The 19291-nt window shown below is 46.8% G+C and overlaps 1 long non-coding RNA gene across 1 annotated transcript in view; it reads right to left on the bottom strand.

Annotated features, from left to right (window-relative positions):
• Positions 1 to 776: 776 nt before the first annotated feature.
• Positions 777 to 19291, bottom strand: part of LOC132660016 (uncharacterized) — a 34855-nt gene continuing 16340 nt past the window's right edge. Inside the window, exon 2 of the long non-coding RNA XR_009601161.1 lies at positions 777 to 9199. This is a non-coding gene — a long non-coding RNA (uncharacterized LOC132660016). The remainder of the gene's footprint in view (positions 9200 to 19291) is intronic.

The raw sequence follows: 19291 nt of genomic DNA, 5'->3' as shown, positions 1-19291 counted from the left end.
CCCAGAACCTGTATATATGTAACCTTACATGGCAAAAGGTACCTTGCAGATGCGCTCAAGTTCAGGATCTTGGGGTGCAGAGATTATCCTGGATGATCCGAGTTGGCCGAATGCAATCATAAGGGTCCTTATAAGTGGAAGATGGAAGGAAGCTGGAGGGTCAGAGAAGGAGATGTGGCAACGGAAGCAGGTCCAAGAGCCAGAGTGAGATGTGAAGATGCAGGGCTGCTACTGGCTTTGAGCCAGAGGAGGAGAACATAAGCCTAAGAAGGCAGGCAGCTTCTAGAATCCAGAAAAGGCAAGGAAGCCAATGCTCCCCTAGACTCCCCAGAAGGAACACAACTCTGCCAATACCTTGATTTACAGCCCAGTAAGTTTCGCTTAGGCCTTCTCGTATGCATAACTGTAAGACAGTAACTATGTATTGCTTTAAGCTCTTAGGTTCATGGCAATTTGTTACAGCAAAAGTAGTAAAGTAAGTAAACTATGGACTGTAGCCCACCAGGCTCCTCTGTCCATGGAATTCTCCAGGCAAGGATACTGGAGTGGGTAGCCATTTCCTCCTCCAGGGGATCTTCCTGACCTGGGGATTGAACCCGCGCCTCCTGACAGGTGGATTCTTTACCACTGAGCCACCCGGGAAGCCCCAAACTGTTTATTCCTCACCGAAAGTCAAGGGTCTTGGATTCGGTGCCTTTTTGTTTTGTGTCAGGGTCTACAGCACTCTGTAATGAACCGGCAGTAAGTTAAACATTCAAAAAGGAAAAAAAGAAAACTTTCATTGTGAAAAAGGATACATTTTAATGTACAAAATTACACAAATTATACATTTGACTAACATAGAAAAATACATCTTGGTAACAAGAGAAAATGCCAGCCTACTATACACAAGATTGAGCAATCAATACAAATCTTGAAAACCCAACTGGTCAGAAATCGGATGGGCATCTCCAAGGATGGATCACTGTGTCCATCTCACTGCAGGTGGGAGTTTGGGGACAGCCACTGCTCCAGGACCCAAAGGAGGGTCCCAAAGAACATCCAAAAGGAAGAGGGGGTGGGGTGTCTGCCTGTGTTGCCAGACCACCTCACTGTGAACCAGTGCTTCAAACCGAGGGGAGGGGCAGAGCACAGACTGCCAAAATTCTGACCCTGTGTGGATTAATAGAGATGTCCTTTCAGATGCATGCAGTTACAAGGTGTAGAGTTCCTGTGCACTTGGGACCCACTGGGAAAGTACATAATTTCCAAAATGACGTCTGTGCTTCACAGCTTTTATGTGATACCTGCCTAGGATTCAACCCAGGAGAGTGAGAAGACGGAGGAGATTCTGCCAAAATGAACTGACAAGCCATGCTCATCACCTTTGCCAGTGACACCCAGGTCATTTCCCTGCCTCCCCAGCAAAAATTGGTTGTGCGGCATTGAACGTTGGGCGATCATCTCAGTTACCCAACTGAGGTTGGTGGTTCCTGTCCCACCATTGCACTGAAATGCATCTGAATTAGGTTCAATATGTTGAGGGAAGGTTCTCAACATCCACAGAGCACTAATCTGTGCTGAATGCTTTAGGAAACCTGTACTAACTCATTAAGGCCCACAGCTTCCTTGATGTTTCCGTGGAGGACATTGAGACTGCAAGAGGTGAAGTATTCTGTTAAAGCTTGCACAACCAGTTGGTGGCAGAGTCATAGAACCCTGTGAGAGGCAGAACTTGTCCTTGTCCTGATGCCAAGTCTAATAGTTAATAGTTATAACATTGCTGCATAAATTTATTGTCCCCATCACTTTCAATGTCATATTTGCAAACATTGTGTTTTACATATTACTTTTGCTTTAAAAGGAAGCTATTGATAGAGTTGATACTGAGTTTTCAGCCCATTCATTTGTCTTTCTCTTCCCTTGTTCTACCATCATATAAAGGTATCATCAGTTTACCTTTGGGCATCGCCTGGTGATGTTTTTCAAAAACAAAAAAAATTGTTGTCAGAGAAAACCTTATTTTGATGGTATCAGTTCTCCCATTAGTCTTCCTATGACTCATGTAATACATTTATGCCAAAGATGCAGACATCAGATTTGGATGGGAGCTATGCTTGCTGAAACTAGAGTAGGATTTGGGGAAAATCAAATGGGATAAAGCAAAGCCAGTCCTCCCATCCTAAGCCTACTGACATTTTAAAAGCAGTTTTAGGTTCAAGGCATACACTCTATTTTTCTAGAAATTCTCATAAAACAGGAAAGAGGACTAAATACAGCCACAAACTCCTGAGGTTTCTTCTTCTCTGCCTCCTTAAGGTACCAGTTCAGTTCAGTTCAGTTCAGTTCAGTCACTCAGTCGTGTCCAACTCTTTGCGACCCCATGGACTCCCTGTCCATCACCAACTCCCAGAGTTTACTCAAACTCATGTCCATTGAGTCGGTGATGCCATTCAGCCATCTCATTTTCTGTGGTCCCCTTCTCCTCCTGCTTTCAATCTTTCCCAGCATCAGAGTCTTTTCAAAAGAAACTGTACCAGAGAATTTCCAAAAAATGCATTTCAGAGCCAGGTAGGAACACAGGTGACCACTGGTGCAAATGCTGAAGAGAAATCTGCTTCTATTTGCTTACATGACTGGTCAATCTATATATCACACTGGACTCAGAATTCTATCTGCTTCTGGAAGATTTGGGGATGCAAGCAACTCTACCCAAGAAATCTGCTTTAGGTGCCTGTTTTATCACTCAGTCATGTGATCGGAACCTTTGTGTAACTGTGCCATGACCGGCTACCAAGAACTCAGCATCCAGTTTTGCTGCCGTGTAGCTACAGTTGGCTACAGTGTGCTGTGCGTTTCATTTCATAGGATCATTAGCAGCTTAAAAGGGCCTAAAGGTGAAGTTACCAAGCCAACTCGTGGAATGCAAAATATTCCAAAGATGAGAACTTTCCTCCTGTTCACCTCTGAGAATACAGGTTTTCCTAACCAAATAGCAAAATGGGTCTGATACAGGAAACCCACAATGGCACCTGGTACTTAATAAACACAGTGGATGGGAGAATGAAAAGAGACAGCGAGGCTACAGTTGGAGAGTTCTCTCCCCGGCTGCTCGTTAGAATCACTGGGGGGCTCTTTAACGACCCTGCCTGGGGCCCGCTCAAGACGACATGATTTAATTGGTCTGGAGAGGAACTGGGTGTTGTGTTTCTAACTGCTCTCCAGGTGAGTCCAACACGCAACCAAGGTGAAGACTCATCACTGCAGAGGACATGGCTGCGTCCTACAGGTAGCCTAGGAAGGGGGCGTGGTGGGACTCCCCCTGCACCCGCACCCTGACTCCCAGCCCCTCCCACTTCAAGGCACTGTCTGAATACAGAAAAAGAGGCTGAACGTTTCAAATATGTCAGAAAAGTCTAGCACCCTATTCTCCGACGTTGACTGAATTCTTGAGAAGTGTCTCATTCCAGACCTGGAATTTCACCCTGGAATTAAAAGAAAAGCTGTGAATCCCTCAAAAGAAGCTCCCATCAGCCTGAACGTTAAGAAGCCGCAAGTTTTTACAAAGTTTACTCAGTAAATCGCTGAGTAACAGAAACAGAAAGAATCCCATCTTTTAAAGGATTTGGGCTTCCTGTCCTCTGCAATGATGGATAAGTAAGTTCATACAGTAATCTCATCACAGAATGATTCATAAACTTTTGATCAGCTTTGCTGCTTGCTTTTCACACTGAGAAACTAGGGTAGGGAGGCTTTGGAAGGGGCGGATTTAAGCTGCAATCATCTCAGTGTAGCTAAGAAGTAGGTGAGTTTTCATGATATCTTGGGATTCAGGACTTCCCAGGGAGAAACATGGGGGGAAATTCTTGGATCAAATAAGCGTTGCCTGGTGGCTCAGATGTTAAAGAATACACCTGCAGTGTGGAGATCTGGCTTTGTTCCCTGGGTTGGGAAGATCCCCTGGAGGAGGGCATGGCAACCCACTCCAGTATTCTTGCCTGGAGAATCCCCATGGACAGAGGAGCCTGGCGAGTTACAGTCTATGGGGTCGCAGAGAGTCGGACACAACTGAGAGACTAAGCGCACACGCAAGAGATGCCATGTAGATTGTAATCATTAGAAAACGGATTGCATCAGACTCAGATCTAGAATTACAGATCAGAAGAAGGGGCATTGTGGCACAGCCGGAGAGCCCTGCATAAGATATCAAAACCAGATTTGGTTCCATCTGCCATCACGAAGCTGTGGGATTATGGGTGTGTCCCTTAACCTCTCTGGGCTTCAGTTTCCTCACCTGTAAAATGGGGAGAGGCAGAGATGTTAATACTGAAGTCTCTAGCTCTAACAATGGATGCTTCCAGATCTGTTATCTTAGTTCCTGGACCACTGGCCTGCCTGGGAAGGGCAGAGGCATGACCACTCCCAGCACACCTTGGTCTGCAGAGCCATCAGACCATATGGTCTCTGTGTGTCTCCTCTGCTGCTACACCTCTGCTGGACCTATTTTAAGAACACTGCTTAGCAGTTCACGGGGAAATGTTGCCATGCCAACTCGCTGGCTGTTGCTAATCACAATCTATGAATGCGCAGAACAACCATCTGACAAGCAACTCTCTTCTTCCTTAGCCTGGAGACCTTCTCCAAACTGTCATGAGACAGATCACCTTATGCCTAGCAGCACATAGCAGGTATTGATACATAGTGGATGTGCATTGGATGAAATGACATGAAAGCGTGTGTACCACACTGAAGTCTGAAAAGCGCTTTCCCATCCCATGTATCTATAAACACTCCTAGCAGGTGCTAAGGCAGGTATTTTATTGCTCCCTTTGACAAGTAAGTAAATAGAGGATAGGAAGTGACTTTTCCATGATCTCAAAGCTAAAAGGTTGCAAAGCCCAGACTCCAGCCCAGTGACTCTGTTTTAAACCCTAATCTCTCTCCTGCAGCAGATGGTCTCTTGTCTCTGCAGGACATGGTCAAATCTAGTATATTCATGCAGAACTTAAGAGTTGACAAGTGCATTTTCCACCTGCCTTCCCATTTCCTCCATGCAAAGCCTGAAGGTAGAGAGGCGGGGCTCTGTCGAGGCCGCACCTGGCCTCTTGGGTTTCCTGGGTGCAGCGGGATGGACTGCTCCATTCAGGAGGGCCTCACGGGCCCACAAGTGGCTCAGAGGCCTCCCTTGGGGTCTCTGGGAAGGACCGAAGTAACAGAAGTACCATCTAGGATAGAAAGACCAGTGATGGGTTATGTCAGGACAAGAATGCCATCTGGGGCAATGCATGTTCAGCAACAGAGATGAACCTGGAGGGTGAAGCCTCACGTTAAAAACCAGCTCAGAAGAGGCATGTCATGAGGGGTAACCGACCGACTAACCGACGGACTGATGCAAAACCTCCCCATGAGAATTGGGTCTGTCTGGTATCTTCTCTAAGCCCGGACCTGGCTAGATGGAGGAAGGAACCCCAGTGAGGGTCACACCTCAACTCCAACAACACGTGGATCCAGGAGCCTCCAGTGGAAAGCTGAAAACTATATTTTTTCCCTCTTTTAGTTTTGAAAATATTTGGAAAATATGCCATCCTTTGAACCTCAGAGGGAGACTTTTGCTTGGGAAGGGAAGGAAGACAACTGAACTCAACTGAGCATCAATGCTGTGCCAGGCACCTTTGCTTTCTCCCCCACCTTGTGCTGGTAAAGACTAGGATATCACCCCATCTGACAGCCGGGGATCTTCAGCTCAGAGAGACGGGTGACCTGCCTGGGGCCCCAGCAGGTGAAAGGTGGAGGGTGGCCTCTGAGATCAGGCTGACTCTGAAACCAGACTGCAGCCAGGCTGTCCCCGCAACATCAGGACATCATGTCTTTTGCCAGGTTATGCCCTACTGCCAAGGGGATTTGCAGCCCTGAACGCAACCCTCACTTGTTCCAGAGGAAGCACCTGCTGCATGCCAAGCCCTCTGCTGGGGGCTTCACCGTCCCCCTCTCGGTTAACTCTCGGAACAATCCAGCCCCCTTTCCCCATTTTGCAGATGAAGAGACAGACCTCTAAACTCTGAGCTGCCTGACTCACCTGGGCTGTGTAATAAGCTCCTCACATCCTGACCCCAGGTTCTAATCACCATGCATCCCCTTCTCTGTCTGTCTCAACGATTCTGTGAAGCTGTTGGAGAAGGTTCCCTCTCTCCCATTTCCCTTCAAAAAAGAATCTTGGGCTCAGAATAGTCAAGGTCATGATTGGGGGGTAGAAGGGGGAGGCAAATGGCAGAGTTGGAACCAGAATGCAGTCCAAGCCTTCCTGGATGACCACAGTCACATCACCAGCCTGTCTGTGAGACCCTGGGCCCAGGTCACTGTGCCTCTCCAGTCCCTGTGTTTCTATCCATAACCGAAAGATGCTGGGCAGACCAGGTGGATGAGGCGGGGAGCAAGGAGAAGACCAGGAGGGAGTGGGGGCCTGAGGTCCCCTGGGCTATGTGCCTGTCTGGGGGCAAGGAATGAATGACCGGGCCTCATTCAGCTCTGAGTGTGGCCAGGAAGCTAGAGACCCTGACTTGCCAGAGCTACTGTTGTCCCAAGAGAAGCCAGAAATCCACATTTTTATGAGAAATCTCTTGGCTTTTAAATGTCATCTGCTAATTCCCATATTAACAGATATAACCTAAGTTTTCATACCTCAATGTTCATGGCAGTATTCACAACAGCCAAGAGAGGGAAGCAACCCAATGAACCCAAATGTTCATTGACAGGTGGATGGATCAGCAAAATGTGATCAGACCACACAATGGAATATCATTCAGTCCTAAAAAGGAAGGAAATTCTGACACATGCTACAACATGGATGAAACTTGAGGACCTTGTGCTGATTGAAATAAGCCAGTCTCAAAAAGAAAACAACTCTGTGTGATTCCACTCGTGTGAGGTCCCTAGAGTCTTCAACGTCATAGCGACATTAAAGTAGAATGGAGGTTGCCAGGGGCTGGGGGAGGGGAGATGGAGGTCAGTGTGTGGACAGAGCTTCCATATGGAAAGATGGAAGAGTTCTGGAGAGCCATCTGGTGATGGCTGCACAAGCTGTGACTGCATTTAATGCCAATGAACTGGGTATTTAAAAATGGGTAAGGTGGTAAATTACACGGTATGCGTGTTATCACCACAATTAAAAAACAAAGCAAAACAAAACAAAAGCTGAGCAAGATATGCTTGTGAGCCAGATCTGGCCTGAGGACTGCGGACTGGGAACTCTCTGAGGTCTGTCCCGTGGGTGGGTCGTGGGGCTTGTGTGAGCCCAGCCCTGGTCCTGCTGAAGTCCCAGACGTGAGGGCAGACCCCACCCACCAGCTGCCTTCATGCTATCCGCCTCTGCCTCACAGCAGAGGCAAGAGAGAACTCAACTCACCAGTTTGTACATGCACAGCCCGCTTTTCAGACTGCCTTTCTCGGGGCGTTAAGACTCCAGACATCCCCGTTAGCCCCTCGGCTACCCGAGTGAGATGGCCTCATGGCCAGCCCTGCCGTTTACAGGCAAGTCTTCCCAGAAGGAGCGGGCCCTCTCGGTCTGAGCCCAGCTGCTGGGCCACAGTGCTCTTTAACCGCTGGGTGAGATGAGCAGAAACACAGCTCCAGTACTTTGGGCACTTTGAGGGTGCTCTGGTTATTTGAGAGAGATGGAAAATTCATGGACACAGTGGCCAAATGAGACTGACGTGTAGAAAAGAAGAAATCTCTACTTATTCTGGAAGCAGGTGGGGGCTGGATTCGGAAACTCCCCAGCTGGCCAGAGCCTGCCCCACAGTAAGACCCCAGATGATGTTTGCTGCAGCGGGACAAGCCTCATCTAATGAAGGACATGATACAGGGAGGGTTATAGACTCATCAGAGGTCTGAGCGGAGAGGGACGCCAGAGGGCTCATGGTCATACCCATTTCACAGATGAGGAACTGAGGCCCGTCACTGGCCAGTTAGAGCCAGAGCTGGGTCTCTGGGTTCCTTAATAGAGTCCTTTCCCCCTAGACTAGGGGTGCTTGACCCTTGGGGGTCCCAGTCTCATTTGAGAATCTAGCAAAGTCCATGGTCCCTCTCCCTAGGAAAGTGCTCACACACTTACAATGTTTTGCACAGGCTAGCCCTGCACAAGCTGTGGAGTAGCAAGGGGACTACTCAGATGTCTTTCACATCGTGACGCTCCCAGGCTCCACATCACCAATCTTGGGTGTCAGCTGTATAGAACGGTAATGAGTGCTTTATGGCAGAGAGCCCTCCTGAGCAGATGTCAGTATGTCAGTGAGAAAAGATAGAATTGCATTTTACCAATAGCTATTCCAGTGGTCATGTATGGATGTGAGAGTTGGACTGTGAAGAAAGCTGAGTGCCGAAGAATTGATGCTTTTGAACTGTGGCGTTGGAGAAGACTCTTGAGAGTCCCTTGGACTGCAAGGAGATCCAACCAGTTCATTCTAAAGGAGATCAGTCCTGCGTGTTCTTTGGAAGGAATGATGCTAAAGCTGAAACTCCAGTACTTTGGCCACCTCATGCGAAGAGTTGACTCATTGGAAAAGACTCTGATGCTGGGAGGGATTGGGGGCAGGAGGAGAAAAGGACGACAGAGGATGAGATGGCTGGATGGCATCACTGACTTGATGGACGTGAGTCTGAGTGAACTCCGGGAGTTGGTGATGGACAGGGAGGCCTGGCGTGCTGCAATTCATGGGGTCACAAAGAGTCGGACACGATTTAGCGACTGAACTGAACTGAGCTGATGATTCCTGATCACACAGGAAGCATCGTGGTGTTTGGGGCACTTTTGCGGCCTTTAGTTCATTAGGTCATTGGAACAAAACTGTCAAGTAGGCATGAGGCCCCTCAAACAGACGCAGAAGTGGAAATTCGCAGGTTAGTCATCTGTGCAGGGACACAGCTTAGGAATGGCCAAGCCAGTCAGGACCTTGGGACTCCAGCCCCCGACACCTTCCGCCACCCTGTGCCAATACATACAGGCTTCTGACAGCTAACAGCCACCCCGTTGGTCCCCCAGTTGGTTTCACACAGAGTAGAGACGTTCTCAAGAGTGACTTGAAATAGGAAGAGGGTTGTTTGCCTTGCGGTTCAGATCCCTCGAAGGGATCTCAAATCATGGGGCCACCTGCTACACTGTGCAGTTGGGAGCGATGTAAATATTTTCCAGTTTGATGCACTTGCCTCTGCGCTGCCTTCTTTCCTGCAACAACAGAAAACCAGGGAGATGAGCTCTTAAAGGGAACATACCACCCTGCATAGCATCTACATGAAGCCACCTGAACACACAGCACTTTAAGATGCCAGGAAGCCCACAGGCTTCCCTATTTGTGACTGGGCTGAAATCACGATGGGCTTCCCAGGTGGCACAGTGGCAAAGATTCCACTTGCCAATACAGTGCTCACAGGAGCCACGGGTTTGATCCCTGGGTCGGGAAGATCCCCTGGAGGAGGAAATGGCAACCCACTCCAGTATTTTTGCCTGGAAAATCCCATGGACAGAGGAGCCTGGAGGACTGCAGTCCACGGGGTCACAAAAGAGCCGGACATGACTAAGTGATGGAGCACACATGTAAATCATGACATCTATATATAAATCATCAGCTGTTCTCTCTAGAAATGAATCTTAGCTTGAAATTAATAAACAATGCTCTCTTCATCTGGGGTGTTTTTTATATTTTATTGAGTATAGTCGACTTAGAATGCTGTATTAATTTCTGCTGTACAGCAGTGATTTGATTATACATATATATATATTCTATTTCACATTCTTTTCCATCATGATTTATGACAGTATATTGACTATAATTCCCTGAGCAATATAGCAGGACCCTGCTGCTTATCCACTCTATTTGTAAGAGTTTGCATCCACAACCCCAAACGCCCAGTCCATTGCTCTCCCTCCCCACCCCCTTGGCAATCACAAGTTTCATCTCTATGTCTGTGAGTCTATTTCTGTTTCGTGGATAGGTTCATTTGTGCCATATTTCAGATTCCGCATATAAGTGATATCATATGGTATTTGTCTTTCTCTGTCTGCCTGACTTCAATTAGTATGATAATCTCTAGTTGCATCCATGTTGCTGCAAATGGCACTATTTTGTTCTTTTTTATGGCTGTGTATAGGTACCACATCGCCTCCATTCATTCGTCTGTCAATAGATGTTTAGGTTATTTCTGCGCCTTGGGTATTGTGAATAGTGCTCTATGAACCTCAGGATGCATGAATCTTTTTAAATTGTAATTTTGCCTGGGTATATGCCCAGGAGTGGGATTGTTGGATCATGTGGTAATTCTATTTTTAGTTTTCCGAGCAACCTCCATACTGTCTTCCATAGTGGCTACATCAACTTAGATTCCCACCAGCAATATAGGAGGATTTCTTCTTCTCCACAGTCTCTTATCTGGGGTGTTTTTGAACCTTGAAACAACACGGGAGTTTCGTGTGAAGAAGCATTCATGTACAAAGAGGGTGTGTCGCCTTCACGAGATGCTTAAAGGGGCCAGCGACCAAGAGAAGTTTAAAAATGATTGATCCAAAGGAAGAAAGAGACTGAGATTCTCAGGGATGTCTTCTTTCAGCCCCTGAACAAAGCTAACAGGCAGCTGCTCTCTGTGAGGCTCGGTGCTAGGCACTGAGGTTACAGCGCTTGGCCTTGTGTGCTCAAGGAGACCGACGGTAACCTAGGAATCACAAGAGAAATATTATGTCCCAGACACGAAACAGGACAGAGTGAGACAACTGCAGGGGGCCAGAAAGGAATAACCTAAATGGGGAACAGCAGGAACATGAGCGGGGAGGAGCATGCCAGGCAGAAGACTGACACAGCCTGTGCAGAAGTCCTGTGGAGAGAGGCAGGGCACACAGCCAGCCAGCGGGGAGAGACCAGAGAAGTGAGGGGAAGCCTCGTGAGAGATAAGGATGGGAAGATCTGCCACGTGGCAGATGCTGGCATGAGGGGAAGTTGGGGAGCTCCAGTGCAATGCTGGGACACGATAAGGGCTGAATGAATGAAGGACAAAAGGAAGAAAGGAAGTAGATGAAGGAGGAGGGCTGCCTGGAGTCGGTGATATTTGAGTGGTGTCTTGGAGATAAACAAGAGTCCTCTGGCCAAGAACTGTGAGTGAACATGGGCTGGGAGGACTCAGCAAGGCAGATTCAGTTTGCCAGGAGGTGTCTTCTTGAGTGTTGCCAGACCAAGAAGTGTGTATTTGGACAATTTACACAGGGGGGCCCTAGAAACATTAAAGCCCTATGGAAGAGCAGCAATGCCTTTGTGGTTCTACTGTTGCTCCCATAACTTACTGCACTGAGCTGGCTTTTAATACTGAGGGTCTCTGGAGATGGATAATAAAGGCTCCCACTTCATTCCCAGGCACGTGATAAGGATGTTGGTGAGGACGCTGACCACAGCGTCACCTTGTGTGTGTCTCCAGCCTCGGCATAAGGTCAGATCTCACTTCCTCAGTTTATTTGTGTGGGTGGTTTTTAAGTCTGCTTTTCAAAATGTATTTGCATAGATCCTGTAAGCTGCTTTCAATGCTTTTATTTGAAGGAAAGAAGCAAGGTAAAAATAAATGCAATTACAGTCCCTAGAGCTTCTAGGACCACTGGCACCCAAACTTCACTGTATATCAGAAGCATATGGAGAGCTGTGTAAGACTCAGACTCCTGGGCTCACTTTTAGACTTACGGAATCAGTACCCAGGAGATGGACCTCAGAAATCTGTGCTTTCACTGAGTCCCACGCTCATATATTCAGCTGGGTGGTTTCTAGACATGAAGTGCACACATTAAGAGCCTGGCCTCTGGGTACCACTGCACTTGGTGATGCTCCAGTCTGAGGACAAAGCTGGCATGTAAAGTTAATGTTTCTGGAATCAGGTGCATGGGACCAAATAGAAGAAATCCTCATCTTTTGCCTACAGCATGCACAAGGTTGGTACCCAGCTCCTTGCACTGATCTTGTATTCATCAAGGAGTTAACATAACAGCTCTTCCAAGATTCATGAACTTGATGGATCCCCTCTATAACCTATGTGGATCACCCATAGATGATAATTCCTGATAAAGTTGCATCCTGAAAATTATAACAATCACAAAGATACTCAAGTCCTGAGGGATGATCAGCATACAACAAATTGGAGAAATCACTAATGGAGGATGACATGCAATAGAGATTCTAAAAAGGATTTTAAAATGAGGATGCTTACAATATTCACATACACATTCTATGAATGAAATGTAGAGTGGCAGACCCACGAGCTCAGTCAACAAGCTAGACAGACACAGATGAAGAGAGGTTTCGTGAACTGGAAGATGAGTCTGGGGAACTTACCCAGAATTCAGCACAGAGGGATAAAGCGGTGAAAGGACAAAGGGAGTTACTCTAGATTGAGCGGTTGGATGTTGCATTTTGGGGGAGGTAAGGCCCAAATGCCAAGGAAGCTCCGGCCATCAAAGAAACGAGAGTCAAGGGTTTCCAGGCAGAAGTGGAAAATGTGTAAAATGCTTAAGGTAAGAAAAAGCTTACCAGGAACAGGTTGATGTGTTTGCAGCAACTAAGGCAAGTTGCTGTGGTTTCATCAGGTGAGAAGCCACCACAAGGAAGAGGAAAATATGATCTTGTGTGGAGTGGACTTCAGCTCCAAAAGCGGTGGTTAGCAGGGGGCATGCTTCAGCTGAGGGTAAAGAACTTTCTAACACTGAGAGCTAACCACTCATCTATTCATCCATTTAGTCACTTATTCACTATCAAGTGCCTACTCTATGGCAGGCGCTGTGTTCAAGGCTATGGGGAATGTTAGAGTAAATAAAACATGGGCATCTATGTCCCCAAAGAACACAGTTGAGTGAGTAAAATAGGCAGGTACACTCAAATTTCAGACAGAATGAAATGCTGATTTCACAAAATATCAGAGGCATGAAGGTGATCCGACTGAAATGTCTGGATCCCTCCTGGAGGAAGCATGTGCTCACTGCACTGTAGATGTGTGGATATCAGAGGGGACTCCTGCAAGTACATGAGGAACAGTTACCCAGTGGACCTGAAAGTTCTTTCCAATCCTAGAACTGATGATTCTATAAAACAACAGCAGGTATTTACATGCCAGGGGAGTTGGAGAGGACTAGACTGCCGCTTCACCTCCTGGTCCATTGGGGGAAGCAAATGTCTGAGCGGATAATGGCGGAGATCCCAGGCAGAGAGACGGCCACATGATGGGGAGAGGGGAAGCCCTTGGGTATAAGAAAATGAGGGCAAAAATGGGGACACCAGTCAGTGCCCTACTTAGTTCCAGACCTTTGTGAAGACAGGAGCGCCTCAATAAGAGACTGCACTCTGACAGGAGGGGCCGACACGGACGTGACTGTCCTTGACACCGTTCACTTAACAATCAAGGTCTTACAGCCTTTTTTCCGGGGGATGTACAGAGAAGACGAGAAGGTCATACTTAGGGACCTCTTTGTCACTGATCTTTCTCTCACTCTGATCTGTAAATCCAAACAATGCTGAATTGACCTACTTCACAGGTTAAAGGCACTTGGAAAGTGCAGAACTGGTATTCTCTGCTGTTTCCTTCTTTTCTTTCTGCCCAGACCACCAGCATCTTTTACCTAGATCACGGAAACAACTTCCTGACCAAGCTGTTGGGCTGGCCTCACCTTAGTCCACTCTCTACACAGCAGTCAGAATTACTAGAAAACCGATCACATCACTTCCTTGCTTCTATTCTCTGTCTTTCTCTGCTCTTAGGATAAAGCCAAGCTCCTGAGCAAGACTTCCAGGACTATGTAACCTCCAGCCCCACCACCTGTCTTATCTCATCTCTTGAAATGCAAACCCTTCCACGTCACATAGCCTCCCCACAGTTTCCTTGCAACTGAGTGAGCACTTGCCTTGGTCACATAAGCAGTGTTAGGTGCCTAGGGGGTGGAATCAGCGAATAGGTACTTAATGGCAAGTGTTCCTGGCACTGATGGACACATTCAGTGGGTTTTCCCCTCAACTCCATTCTCCTCTGGGTGTTTGTTGAATAGGAGCTTCCATTCAACTAACCCTTCTTCAGGAGCAGTTGTTGGACCAGAAATTATTTCCCTTTTTTATGTGTCTCTCATCTGAATGTGAAGTCCAGCTTGGTCAATTAAGTAGATGCTCGGCTCCCTGGACATGCAGGACAGTGGGTTGAGTGCTCTGGATTGGCACAAATGCAAAGTGTGTGCTCTCAGGAGCTTGCAGGAAAGGACAGAAGGATATGCAGCCTCCACAAGGCAATCAGGACCAGGATGCAGGGAGTCTTGGGAAATAGAAGTGAGGAGGGTTCTGTGGGGGCATCTTCCCTGGGGAGCTGGTGCTCCAGGTGGAAGGACAGGCAGAGGCAGAACTTGATAATCCAAAGTTACAAGAACAGCAACCCTGGACCATGCCTATTACGTGTCGCCTACTGCCCTGAGCGCTTGACAGATACCACCAGACTGAATCCTCAAAACTCCCCGTGATCCGCATTTACCATTTCCCCCATTTACAGAGGAGGACTTTGAGAGGCTAAGAGATAAATTTCCCCAAGATCCTACGGCAGGCAAGTGGTGGGGTGGGAATTTTAAACAAGACCTACCAGACTTCAGGGGGCTTCCCTGGTGGTAAAGAATCTCCTTTCAATGCAGGAGACCCAGGTTCAATCCCTGGATTGGGTAGATCTCCTGGAGGAGGAAATGGCAACCTACTCCAGTATTCTTGCCTGAGTAATCCCACAGACAGAGGAGCCTGGTTGGCTACAGTCCATGGGGTCGCAAACAGTGGGACACGACTGAGCAACTGAGCCTGAGAACTAGACCCAGGGCCTACAGAAAAAGGCGTGAGTGACGGCCCAAGCGGCTGAGACACTGCTGGTGCACAGGGTAAGTGCTGGCAAAGAGCAGATTCAGTGTGGATCAACTTAGTGCAATCCTCATTGAATGCGAACCAATTCCAACATATTTCCTCAGGGAATATTTAGCATTTTCTTGCAGGTAAAGGGAATCAAATGCAAAATTCACAATTAAAAAAATAAATAAATAAACATCTTCAAAATTTAAGAACCTTCACAATCTGCTCCATCTGGCCACTAATTTTTATATTTTTAATGATGTCTGTTTCTGATCCACATTATGCTATAAACAGGTTTGGTGTGAATCATGATGTTTTAATTAGAATACTAGTTATTCTCAAGAAGTCATCTAAAATAAGTCCTTGTATAATTAGTTGAGGAAACAGACCTCTAGAGAGAAAGTGACCTTACAGGAATCACACTACAGGCTGAAAGTGACCTTACAGCCTTTGATAGATAAGGCTGAGCTTAGACTAGCTTTCCAGTCCTGTAATTGGTACTGCAGGAGATGGTGAAGGACAGGGAACCTGGCGGCTGTAGTCCATGGGGCTGCAAAGAGTCGGACATGACTGAGCGACTGAGCAACAGCATTGATCCAGAACCTTCTGGGTACCAAGCACCAGGCAAGAACCTACTTTGGTGTCAGTGAAATAATGAAATAAAGTCCCTTCCCTCAAGCTGCTCGTATTGTTTTTTCTGTTTTGGAACCTTCTTACTGAATTTGAAAGTAGTACCCTGTCCTTATTTTTCTCATAGATATTTCACCAGTGTTGCTGTTTCTTCTTGCTTCATGCCTTCTGAATTTGTTTTTTTTTTCTCCTGGCCCCTCTCAAAGCCCTAACCCCACCTCCTTTAAGCATCTGAGACAGATTTTGCTCAAACTTTTCTTGGATACATCCTCTCATGGGGAGCTCACCATGCCACAGACATTTGTTTCACTGGACACCCGATTACTGGGAAATTTCAGTGTGTATTTTTTCCAACACCACCAAGTAATTCTCCACTTCTCAGGAGACACTGACTGGAGGTCCTACGATTTAACTCAATTCTGACAAAATCTACCTGGAGGAAGCATCAGCTCCCACGTGTTAAAAGCTTAGTCCTACAAGACTGCCCCCACTTCAGATGCCAATCACAAATCTGTGTTGTTACCAATTAGGGATAAGTTGGAAGTTCCTATGACCTTCTCCTTGGGACTTTTTTAAAAGGTAGTTTAAATTTTGTTTATTTTTGTTAATATTTCTTTATTTGGCTGCGCTGGGTCGTAGTTGTGGCACAAAGGATCTTCGGTCTTTGTCGCAGCATGTTGTGGCATATGGGACCTAGTTTCCTGACCATGAATCGAAACCGGGCCCTTGCATTAGGAGTGTGGAGTCCTAGCCTCTGGACCACCAGGGAAGTCCCCACCCCAGCTTAGGTTGTTTAATTTTCTAAAGGGGCTCACAGAACTCAGAGGAACATTTATTCGTGTTTACCAGTATATTATAAAGCGTATTGTAAAGGACACAGGTGAAGAGGTTCATAGGGCGAGGTTCAAAATGGTCCCCAGCGCAGGAGCTTTTGTCCCCATGGAGTCTGGTGTGCTGCACCCTCCAGGCACATGGATGAGCTCTGGTTCATCCACCTGGAAGTTCTGTGAACCCCATCTTTTTTTGTAAAGGCTTCTTATAAAGAAACAACAGTGTGACTCCAAATAGAATCACTTGTGCTAAGCCCTGCGTCAGCAAACCAAGACCGCATTTCTAGCCTGATGGCAGTCTCAGCCTCTCCCAGCAATGTAGTCTTACCAAGTCAGTCTGGGATTTCCTCGTTTGTAGTAGTGAGGTAATTCTCCCAACAGACCCTTCATCACTTCCCCAAAAGATGAAGCAATCCACTTTCTTAACTCTCTGTCAATAAAAGGTCCAAAATCATTGCAGATGGCGACTGCAGCCATGAAATTAAAAAATGCTTGTTTCTTGGATGAAAAACTATGACCAACCTAGACAGCATATTAAAAAGCATAGACATTACTTTGCCAACAAAGGTATATCTAGCCAAAGCTGTGGTTTTTCCAGTAGTCATGTATGGATGTGAGAACTGGACTACAAAGAAAGCTGAGCACCGAAGAAATGATGCTTTTGAACTGTGGTGTTGGAGAAGACTCTTGAGAGTCTCTTAGACTGCAAGGAGATCAAACCAGTCAATCCTAAAGGAAATCTGTCCTGACTGTTCATTGGAAGAACTGATGCTGAAGCTGAAACTCCAATATTTTGGCCACCTGACGAGAAGAACTGACTCATTTGAAGAGACCCTGATGCTGGGAAAGATAGAGGGCAGGAGGAGAAGGAGACGACAGAGGATGAGATGGTTGGACGGCATCACTGACTCGATAGGCATGAGTCTGAGCAAGCTCCGGGAGTTGGTGATGGACAGGGAAGCCTGGCGTGCTGCAGTCCACGGGGTTGCAAAGAGTCGGACACGTCTGAGTGACTGAACTGAACTGAATAAACGGTTTCTGTTTTGTATAGCTCCTTGGTGTGCTCACATCTGACTCTTTGTGACCCTAAAGAACTGTAGCCCACCAGGCTCCTCTGTCCATGGGATTCTCCAGGCAACAATACTGAGTGGGTTGCCATGCCCTCCTCCAGAGGATCTTCTCGACCCAGGGATTGAACCCATGTCTCCTGCTTTGGCAGGTGGGATGTTTACCACTTGCGCCACCTGGGAAGCTCTCTGGGGGAGATGAAAAATTCCAACGCTCTAATCACAGGGCTGGTTCCCTAGCAACTGGCCCCCACCTTTTGGTTACCTGGGGGCATCTCTCCCCAGTCATCTTATTAACGTAACAAAGCCCATCTGTATCTCAACAGTTGAGACATTCCAAGGGTTTGGGGAGCTATGTGCCTGAAGCAATGGATGGAGGATCAAATATACATTTCTTATTATAAGTTATACTATCACAGAAGTTCATCTATGAATGGAGTAAAAATGAGACTTGCTAGAATGTGTGTTAAGCCACTGAAGGGATATTTCACGTGGTATTTAAAGCCCAGAACAGGGTCCACTCACTGAGGGCCTCTCTTCAGACACATTGAGTCTGGTTTGAAGGTCCCCTCCTTCTGTTTCCCATGGCCCCTCCTGGCTCCTGGGGCTTCATTAGGATAAGGAGCTATGGGCTTCCCAGGTAGTGCAGTAGCAAACGCAGGAGATGCGGGCTCGATTCCTAGGTCGGGAAGATACCCTGGAGAAGGAAATGGTAACCCACTTCAGTATTCTTTCCTGGGAAATCCCATGGGCAGAGGAGTCTGGCTGGAGCCATAAAGAGTCGTTCTTGACTGATAGTGGCAGAAGATGAAGAAAGGCACAGCTTTTCCTGCAGGAGAACCGCAGTGGTTAGCTGGTATATGTGAAGGGCTCTCAGAAAAAAACAGCCCTGATTTTTAGCATTCGTCAATTTCTGTGATATAAATATTCCCACTGTGGCTGATTTCCAGCCACCAATGTGATGTCACTGAGGAGCTGGTAGAGATGTTCACAAGCAGCTCTAACCAACCAGGAGAAGCCAGTACCAACCCACCACTGTGTGTGTGTGTTTGGGAAGAGTGGATGCATAAAAGAATGAATGAATGAATGAATGAATGAATGGGAGAGAGAGATACCAATTTTGCACAAGTGACAGGAAAGAACTGGAATGAACAGGATATTTTTTATAACTGTGGTAAATAGACTACAAATAAAATAAGCTGGGATCAGTGTAAAAAGCACTTTAAGCAGCTTCTCCAAATTACTTTAAAAGAATCAGGCCTGTTTTTTTTCATAAAAGGCCATGATGACAAAGTATACCAGCTCTATAACTTACTAACTCTGTGACCTTGGCCACGATACTTAATCTCTCTCTCAGTTTCCCCATCTGTAAATGACAGAGATAACACCCATCACAGGGCTAGCGTGATGAAGGGCCCTGGCAGAAGTGAAGTGAAGTGAAAATGTTAGTTGCTCAGTCGTGTTTCTTTGCGATCTCATGGACTGTAGCCCACCAGGCTCCTCAGTCCATGGGATTTCCCAGGCCAGAACACTGGAGTGGGTTGCCATTTCCTCCTCTAGGGGATCTTCCTGACCCAGGGATCAAACCCGGGTCTCTTACATTGCAGGAGGATTCTTTACCATCTGAGCTACCAGGGAAGTGTGATGAAGGACTCTGGCAGACATGCAATGATTGATCTTGAAATAAATTTTGAATGAGTGTAATGGGGATCAGCGTGCATGTGTGTAGTGTAGAAAGAGCATATACTATGACACAGATAACCTCTGTTCTGTTTCCACGAGTTTCCTAATTGTATGGGATACAAAAAATATAGATAAAAGTAAAATGCTCTTTTTCCCCCAAATGCCCTAATCAGTGTTTCAATATCAAGATTCATTGGACCATTTTCACTTTCACTGTTCT

Source organism: Ovis aries, chromosome 6 (genome assembly GCF_016772045.2).
Source record: "Ovis aries strain OAR_USU_Benz2616 breed Rambouillet chromosome 6, ARS-UI_Ramb_v3.0, whole genome shotgun sequence".
Classification (NCBI taxonomy): domain Eukaryota; kingdom Metazoa; phylum Chordata; class Mammalia; order Artiodactyla; family Bovidae; genus Ovis; species Ovis aries.
This window is presented reverse-complemented; position numbering and strand designations above follow the sequence as displayed.